This window comes from Salvelinus alpinus, chromosome 30 (assembly GCF_045679555.1).
Source record: "Salvelinus alpinus chromosome 30, SLU_Salpinus.1, whole genome shotgun sequence".
In the NCBI taxonomy this organism is placed as follows: Eukaryota; Metazoa; Chordata; class Actinopteri; order Salmoniformes; family Salmonidae; genus Salvelinus; species Salvelinus alpinus.
In genome coordinates, this window is record NC_092115.1 from 45,306,301 (window position 1) to 45,315,374 (window position 9,074).

Sequence of the window (9,074 nt, forward strand, 5' to 3'; positions counted from 1 at the left end):
GCCTAGCTCTTTAAATAGCTTGCCCCATGTTGAACATGTTTGAAGTCCACATTATTCTAATTGCATTGCTTTAATATGGAAATAGATTGCACATAATAGCATTCACATTGATATAGGGGCTCGGCATACTCTAAATTGCAGTCTGGACATGGACATGCCAAACTTAGTCAATAAACAGGATGACATTCACTAGGCTTTTGATGAGGCCCTAAAAAGACCGTGTATAATTCGAATCAAATTCTAATGAAAGCGAAACAACTTGTTTTAGGCTGTAGGCTGTCTAAATAGGCTGTTATTGCTCCCTGTGTGCGTATAATACAGATAAGGCAACTTGGACTATGGAGGGTTTTCATGGGAGTTTTCCCTAGCCACTGTGCTTCTACACCTGCATTGCTTGCTGTTTGGGGTTTTAGGCTGGGTTCCTGTACAGCACTTTGAGATATCAGCTGATGTAAGAAGGGCTATATAAATACATTTTATTTTATTTTACACACATCCAAACTTTTCACAGGAGCTGGACAAAGATCCAATATGAAGAGAAAGGGGTAATGTCCACTCACTGTTATACTGCTCACAAAAACAAAACAAAAAGTTAAATAGCCTCGGTTACAAGTGGTACAGTTAGGTCCAACAGATGAAAGTGGAAGATGCAATTTTTTACAAAATGATAAAAGTAACAAATTAAGCAGTCCATTGTATTAACTTTATGTTCCTGAACAGACGTTATATAGTCACTGACAGCTTTCATTCAATGGCTGTCGCACAGTCCTACAATGAGTCCAAACTTTTGACAGAAGCTGCATGGACAAAAAAACAGGAATTAGTGTTGACTGTTTTGATGCTATTGATATTTCAATAAAGCATTGGTTATATGCTACTGATTAGGCTACCGTGCACCGACGCTGGCAAAATCGATGCCTTAACCAATTGAGTTACTGCTACGACCATCTTTTGGTGGGTCTTAACCATCACCAGTAGAGCTGCTTGAAATGGGCACACGTTTTTAAGGACACACCTCAAATATTTCCACCCCTCCCACCTCAGCGCCAGCGAGCTGATATTAGACAGGTAAATTACCAACCCCGGCGCCAGGGTAGTAGAGCGCTGGCTTTTACAATAAGAAATTGTCGCCGCCTTAAGCCTGTCGCATGCTTCCCAGTCGAAACAGTTAGTGCAAATATTATGACAAGCTTTCGTGACATTTTTGTTTGGTATGGTGTTCGGCAGGGTTTTTCCCTCTGCTGTTTGTGCACACAACATTGTTTCTTGAGGCAAATCGAAGTTCGGTAACCAAAGTCTATGTGATTGATTGGTCAACAGTACTACTCTTCGTAGAAGTGGGAACTATGGAGGGGATTCTTCAGTGAAGCGTTTGTTGTCATTCAACAAGAATCAACTCATTATTATGCAAATGTTCACACTTGAGAAATACTGCACCAAACATCTTAGTTAGATGTAAAATTGCACGACTAAGACCTCGTTGGCAAAAACATCCAAATGAATGACATATTTCTTTATTAATCTTAGATTAATTCAGACTAGTTTGAGAAAGTGCTTGGCTATGTTGTTGCTAAGGTGGGTCAAGTGGGACAAACGACAGTAATATTGTCGCTTTTTTCTTGTTTTTCAAGCTAAGGTATTTAGGGAGTATGCGAGTACATACGTTCGCTTCGCCTAGCCGAGTTATGCTAGGAGCGAAACAAACCTATGCATGCGGACGCCTTAAACGCCAGCCGAAAATAGAGCCCGTGGTCTAAATCAAACACGTAAGGGCACAGAAAGCGGTGCAGCCCAGGAGACAGGCGTCCATAATGTCATCTCATCAACTTATTCTGGTTCAAACTTCAGTAGCCATGTACTCCCTGACGCACACGGACGCACACACACACAAACTGTAGTTTTACAAGCTCATAAAGCCAGTAAAGCTGTAAATGAATTTATGTTTATGAAACTGGAGCATCATACGGTAGATATGCAACCTACAGGTCGTTTGTCACCTTTGCACTTTTTTCAAATAATGCACCATTTCCTCCAGAAAACTGTTCAAATAAAAACATATTTTGGTATATACATACAGTACCAGTCAAATGTTTGGACACACCTACTTATTCACAGGTTTTTCTTAATTTTTTACTATTTTCCATATTGTAGAATAATAGTGAAGACATCAAAACAATGAAATAGCACATATGGTGTCTTGTTTTGCACACTTTGTACAATAATAATAAAATGCAGTACTACAGGATATTTCTTAACGTAGCTCTTTATTAGCTAGCTATAACTGGCATGTTCACATATCGCCAACCAGGATCAAACTGACCATCACCTAACCATTTGGGTGGTCTTAACCAATAAAATGGATCCAATTATAATTCAGTATGTTTGAAAGTATGAAAATTACATATGGAATCAAGTAGTAACCAAAAAAAAGTAGCCACCCTTTGCCGTGGTGACAGCTTTGCACACTCTTGGCATTCTCTCAACCAGATTCATGAGGTAGTCACCTGGAATGCATTTCAATTAACAGGTGTGCCTTGTTACAAGTTAATTTGTGGAATTCTTTACTTCTTAATGAGTTTGAGCCAATCAGTTGTGTTGTGACAAGGTAGGGGTGGTATACATACAGAAGATAGCCCTATTTGGTAAAAGACAAAGTCCATATTATGGCAAGAACAGCTCAAATAAGCAAAGATAAACAACAGTACATCATTACTTTAAGACATGAAGGTCAGTCAATACGGAACATTTCGAGAACTTTTAAAGTTTCTTCAAATGCAGTCGCAAAACCCATCAAGCTCTATGATGGAACTGGATCTCATGAGGACCGCCACAGGAAAGGAAGACCCAGAGTTACCTCTGCTGCAGAGGATAAGTTCATTAGAGTTAACTGCACCTCAGATTGCAGCCCAAATAAAAGCTTCACAGAGTTCAAGTAACAGACACATCTCAACATGAAATGTTTAAAAATATATATTTTATTTCACCTTTATTTAACCAGGTAGGCCAGTTGAGAACAAGTTCTCATTTACAACTGCGACCTGGCCAAAATAAAGCAAAGCAGTACGACAAAAACAATAACACAGTTACACATGGGATAAACAAACGTACAGTCAATAACACAATAGAAAGTCTGTTTACCTAGCAAAGACTTATAGACGACCTGGAGCCAGTGGGTTTGGCGACGAATATGTAGCAAGGACCAGCCAACGAGAGCATACAGGTCGCAGTGGTGGGTAGTATATGAGGCTTTGGTGACAAAACGGATGGCACTGGGATAGACTGCATCCAATTTGCTGAGTAGAGTGTTGGAGGCTATTTTGTAAACGACATCGCCGAAGTCAAGGATTGGTAGGATGATCAGTTTTACGAGGGTATGTTTGGCAGCATGAGTGTAGGAGGCTTTGCTCCGAAATAGGAAGCCGATTCTAGATTTAATTTTGGATTGGAGATGTTTAATGTGAATCGGGAAGGAGAGTTTACAGTCTAGCCAGACACCTAGGTATTTATAGTTGTCCACATATTCTAAGTCAGAACCGTCCAGAGTAGTGATGCTAGTCGGGCGGGCGGGTGTGGGCAGCGATCGGGTGAAGAGCATGCATTTAGTTTTACTAGCATTTAAGAGCAGTTGGAGGCCACGGAAGGAGTGTTGTATGGCGTTGAAGCTCGTTTGGAGGTTTGTTAACACAGTGTCCAAAGAAGGGCCAGATGTATATAGAATGGTGTCGTCTGCGTAGAGGTGGATCAGAGAATCACCCGCAGCAAGAGTGACATCATTGATATATACAGAGAAAAGAGTCGACACCCATAGACTGCCAGAGGTCCTGACAACAGGCCCTCCGATTTGACACACTGCACTCTATCTGAGAAGTAGTTAGTGAACCAGGCGAGGTAGTCATTAGAGAAACCAAGGCTGTTGAGTCTGCCGATAAGAATACGGCTTTTGACAGAGTCGAAAGCCTTGTCCAGGTCGATGAAGACGGCTGCACAGTACTGTCTTTTATCAATGGCGGTTATTATATGGTTTAGGTCCTTGAGCGTGGCTGAGGTGCACCAGTGACCTCAACTGTTCAGAGGAGTGTGAATCAGGCCTTTAGGTTGAATTGCTGCAAGGAACCACTACTAAAGGACACCAATAATAATAAGAGACTTGCTTGGGCCAAGAAACACGAGCAATAGACGTTAGACCGGTGGACATTTGTCCTTTTGGTCTGATGAGTTCAAATTTGAGATTTTCAGTTCCAACCGCCGTGTCTTTGTGAGACGCAGAGTTGGTGAACGGATGATATCCGCATGTGTGGTTCCCACCAAGAAGCATGGAGGAGGAGGTGTGATGGTGTAGGGGTGCTTTGCTGGTGACACTGTCAGTGATTTCTTTAGAATTCAAGGCAAACTTAAACAGCATGGCTACCCCAGTATTCTGCGGCGATACGCCATCTCATCTGGTTTGCGCTTAGTGGGACTATCGTTTGTCTTCCAACAGGACAATGACCCAACACACCTCCAGGCTGTGTAAGGGCTATTTGACCAAGAAGGACAGTGATGGAGTGCTGCATCAGATGACCTGGCCTCCACAATCACCCGACCTTAACCCAATTGAGATGGTTTGGGATGAGTTGGACCGCAGAGTGAAGGAAAAGCAGCCAACAAGTGTGGGAACACCTTCAATACTGTTGGAAAAGCATTCCAGGTGAGGCTAGTTGAGAGAATGCCAAGAGTGCGCAAAGCTGTCATCAAGGCATAGGGTGGCTACTTTGAAGAATCTCAAATATAAAATATATTTTGATTTGTTTAACACTTTTTTGGTTACCACATGATTCCATATGTGTTATGTCATAGTTTTGATGTCTTCACTATTATTCTACAGTGTAGAAAATAGTACACATAAAGAAAAACCATTGAATGAGTAGGTGTGTCCAAACCTTTTCCCTATGTAGTGCACTACTTTTGACCATGGCCCATACATAGTGCACTATGTAGGAAATAGGGTGCCATTTCGAACACATTATAGCTCCCATGGAAGACCTGGCAAGAGCTCACTCAATCACACAGGTGATTAAACCAATCTTAACACTTCATTTTTCTATTCTTGAAATGTTGTTTGAAGTGTATCTAGGAGTATTGATCTCCTTACCTTTGTAACTGTTGTGGGTCTACACTTGAGGAACCCTTTTGAGAGTGTCACTCTCCACTTCCATGGCCCAAATGGCACCTTATAATATTTCCTATATTGCACTACTTTTGACCAGAACCCTATGGTGAATAGCGTGCCATTTGGGCGATACATTTGTCAGCATTTCACTCCATGCATTCACAAAGATGGTCGAATGGTTATGCAGCATTTTTTTTAATCAGGAAAACATTGACGAGGTTAATTGGTTCAATTAATGACATCAGACAGCAAGTAACACGTCAGCTGAAATGTCTTCATCTGTGCAGCAGAGGGCAGAGTGGAATCTCTTCATGAGCATCTCTGACGATAAGAAGTGTTCCTTCACTTCACTGTCAGGGTTACCCTTCTGTCCTAAAAAAAGGTGCTATCTAGAACCTTAAAGGGTTCTTTGGCTTTCCTCACTGGAGAACCGTTTCTACACAGAGTTCTACCTGGAACCAAAAAGAGTTATCATATGGGGACAGCCGAAGAGTCCTTCTCAGCAGCAGAAGTTGTTCTGCTTACTCTCCTGCCTGTGCTTCCCTCAGGCTCTCCTGTGTATTACCATTCCTAAGATAGCACTAACAGACTGGTATCCCAGGCTGTCATTCGGCTCCTTTCCTCTCCTTGTCGTGCCAAACATCTCATGATTGGCATGACAAGGAGTTGGAATGATAGCACAAACAGATCTGGGACCAGGCTATTCTTAAGCCATCTTGTATTGATAATGACCGTGGCACGTAGTCATAAAGCGTCCCAGAGTAGGAGTGCTGATCTAGGATCCGGGAACCCATCCGTCGATATAAAATATGATTCATTATGATCTTAAAAGCTAAACTGATTCCAGATCAGCGCTACTACTCTGAGATGCTTTATGAATACAGGCCCAGAAACAAGAGGATGTGGGGTGTTCACAGAGGCTGGGAGAGGAGAGGGGTCTGGTCTAGCAGAACTCCCCCCCAGGCATTAGGAGTCAATCTACTGTAACAAACATGCTACCAGGGCCATCTGGCATGTTAGTTCATAGAGAGATTAGAGAGAGAGAGAGAGACACACACACACACACACACACACACACACACACACACACACACACACACACACACACACACACACACACACACACACACACACACACACACACACACACACACACACACACACACACACACACACACACACACACACACACACACACACACACACACACACACACACAGATGTTGAAACACAGAGTATAGGGGCATGTACAGGTATGACAGTATTAGTAATGAAGCGCTAAGCACACATACATACACACACTCAAAATCAATGAATAATGATGTTTCAGTCCATTCCAAAAACAACATTTTGTTTATTGCTTATAGGCCATACAGATTATGTTATTTTCATCCATATTGTCAGAAAATCAATCAATTTGTTTTAAGATGAAATACGTATTAACTGTTTCAAACTGTGTCAAAAAGTCCTTCAATTTGTAATATTTGTGTTGTGGAGAAATGACCAGGCAGGAGACGGGAGTACAGTTAGTTTTTGTTTACTCAAAACCTCTCGTGCTCTACAGTTCCCGGGCACACTAGTGCGCATGTGCATTTCCTATTAGGTGTAGTAACGTAACACTGTCGTAATACATCACCGCTTAGTAACAGTCGCCTAATGTTAAGTCCAAGACTTTGGAAAGCACTGGATCTTTCCTTGTTTCCTCTGCTATGTCTGAAGCAGATATGGGCAGTTCGTCAATGAGAGAGATCTGGAAGACTGCTCTATCATCTTCACTGTCGGAGTCACTATTGCATGGTAGTCTTGATAGTGCATCTGCATTTGCGTGATCACTGGATCGTCTGTACTCAATCTTGTAGTCGTAGGCTAACAATATCAGAGCCCAACGTTGCATTCGAAGTGCAGCAAGGGTTGGTATAGCTGATTTTGGTCCAAGGATGGCCAACAGAGGCTTGTGATCTTTCAGCAGTTGGAACTTCCTTCCGTACAGGTATTTGTGAAACTTCTTCACTCCGAATATTATGCTCAGGGCTTCCTTCTCAATTTGAGCATAATTTTTCTCACTTGGTGACAGAGTCCGTGATGCAAATGCAATAGGGTGTTCTTCACCTGACGATAGAACATGTGAGATGACGGCTCCTACTCCGTATGGAGATGCATCACACGCGAGTCTCAGCTTCATCTCTGTGTTGTAGTGGGCAAGCCGCTTACTCTTTAGCAGACGCTGTTTGCAAGTCTTGAATGCTTCTTCGCATTGTGGGGACCAATTCCACTTTGTATCGGCCTGCAGCAGTTGGTGAAGCGGATGCAACAATGTGGACAAGTTTGCCACAAACTTTCCGTAATAATTCAGGAGCAAGGTGCTCTCCAATGGTTGGTGCTGACACGAGGATGTCGTCCATGAAGCACACAACGTTGTCTATACCGTCCAAGATCTGATCCATTGTGTGTTGGAATAACGCTGGAGCTGTCGAGATTCCATAGGCCAAGCGATTGAATCTGAATAGCCACTTGTGTGTATTGATGGTCAGATACTGTTCTGACTCCGGATCCAGCTTCAGTTGCTGATAAGCGAATGCCAGGTGCAGCTTACTGAAAACCTTCCCACCAGCTAGAGTGGCAAACAGATCTTCAGCGTTTGGTAGTGGATATTCCTCTGGTAGTATGCAGCGATATACTGTGACCTTGTAGTCACCGCACATTCTGACGGTCTTGTCTTGCTTTGGGACTACAACAATCGGAGCGGCCCAGTCGCTCCTCGCTACTTTCGTGATTATGTTATTCTTCTGTAGGCGGTCCAGTTCCTTCTCTACTGCTTCCTTAAGAGCATAGGGAACTGGACGTGGTTTGTGAAAGATAGGCTTGGTTCCTTCTTGCACTCTGACTTTTGCTGTGAAGTCTTGTATTTCGCCGTAGCCATCTTTGAAAAGTTCTTTGTGCTTCTCCAGCATGTTAGTGAGTGTAGCCTGACTCACTGGTTTGTCCTTTCTCAGACTGAAGATTTCTCCCCAGTTCAACTTGATATTTTGTAGCCAGTTTCTGCCTAGCAAGGCTGATTTTTCTCCTTTAACAATGACAAGCGGTAGCGTCCACTCCTTCCCCTCATACCGGACTGGTACCTGGATCTGCCCTAACACAGGAATAGTGTCACCAGTGTATGAAGAAAGGCAGATGGATGCTGGCTGAAGAGGGCACTCTTTCAGTTTTTCTTTGTAGAGTCTCTCTGGAACCAGAGATACAGACGCTCCGGTGTCCAGCTGCATTTTTACTGGTTTTCCCGCTAACTCCATGTTGAGATAGATTCCATCTTTTTGTTGTTGAGCTGTGTACACTGTGAACAGTTCCAATACTGTTTCAGTTGTACCTTCCTCTTCTTGTGCTGCGTCTGACACTTTGTGCGCTCTTGCTGTGCGTTGTGAGGCTTTACACACTTTCTGTAAATGTCCAACCTTTCCACAATTGTGGCACTTTACATTTTGGAATCGACATTCACTGTGCTGATGATTATCTCCCCCACATCTGTAGCATCTTGGCTTAGACCAGGGGTGTCAAAGTCAAATGGACGGAGGGCCAAATAAAAAATTTAGCTACAAGCCGAGGGCCGGACTGTTCGAATGTTCATTGAAAATTTTTTAAATGACGCATATAGTCTAGTGAACCTAATTGAACCTACTGAAAACCTAACAAATATATTCCAATATGATCAGATAAATAAAGCAATATTTTCTTATGGCTCTGTCAGTAATCTTTAATTTTCAACAGACACAAAAGACAAATTTCCTTTATATAAAAATCCCCATAACATGAACATTAAATGAAAGAAACCGGTATTCAAGGCACCATCAGTAGCCTATATTTTCTATTTTAGCAAAAGTGGGCTAAATTTACTTCAAAGAAAAAAACAATAATAGCAATTTTCTATCAT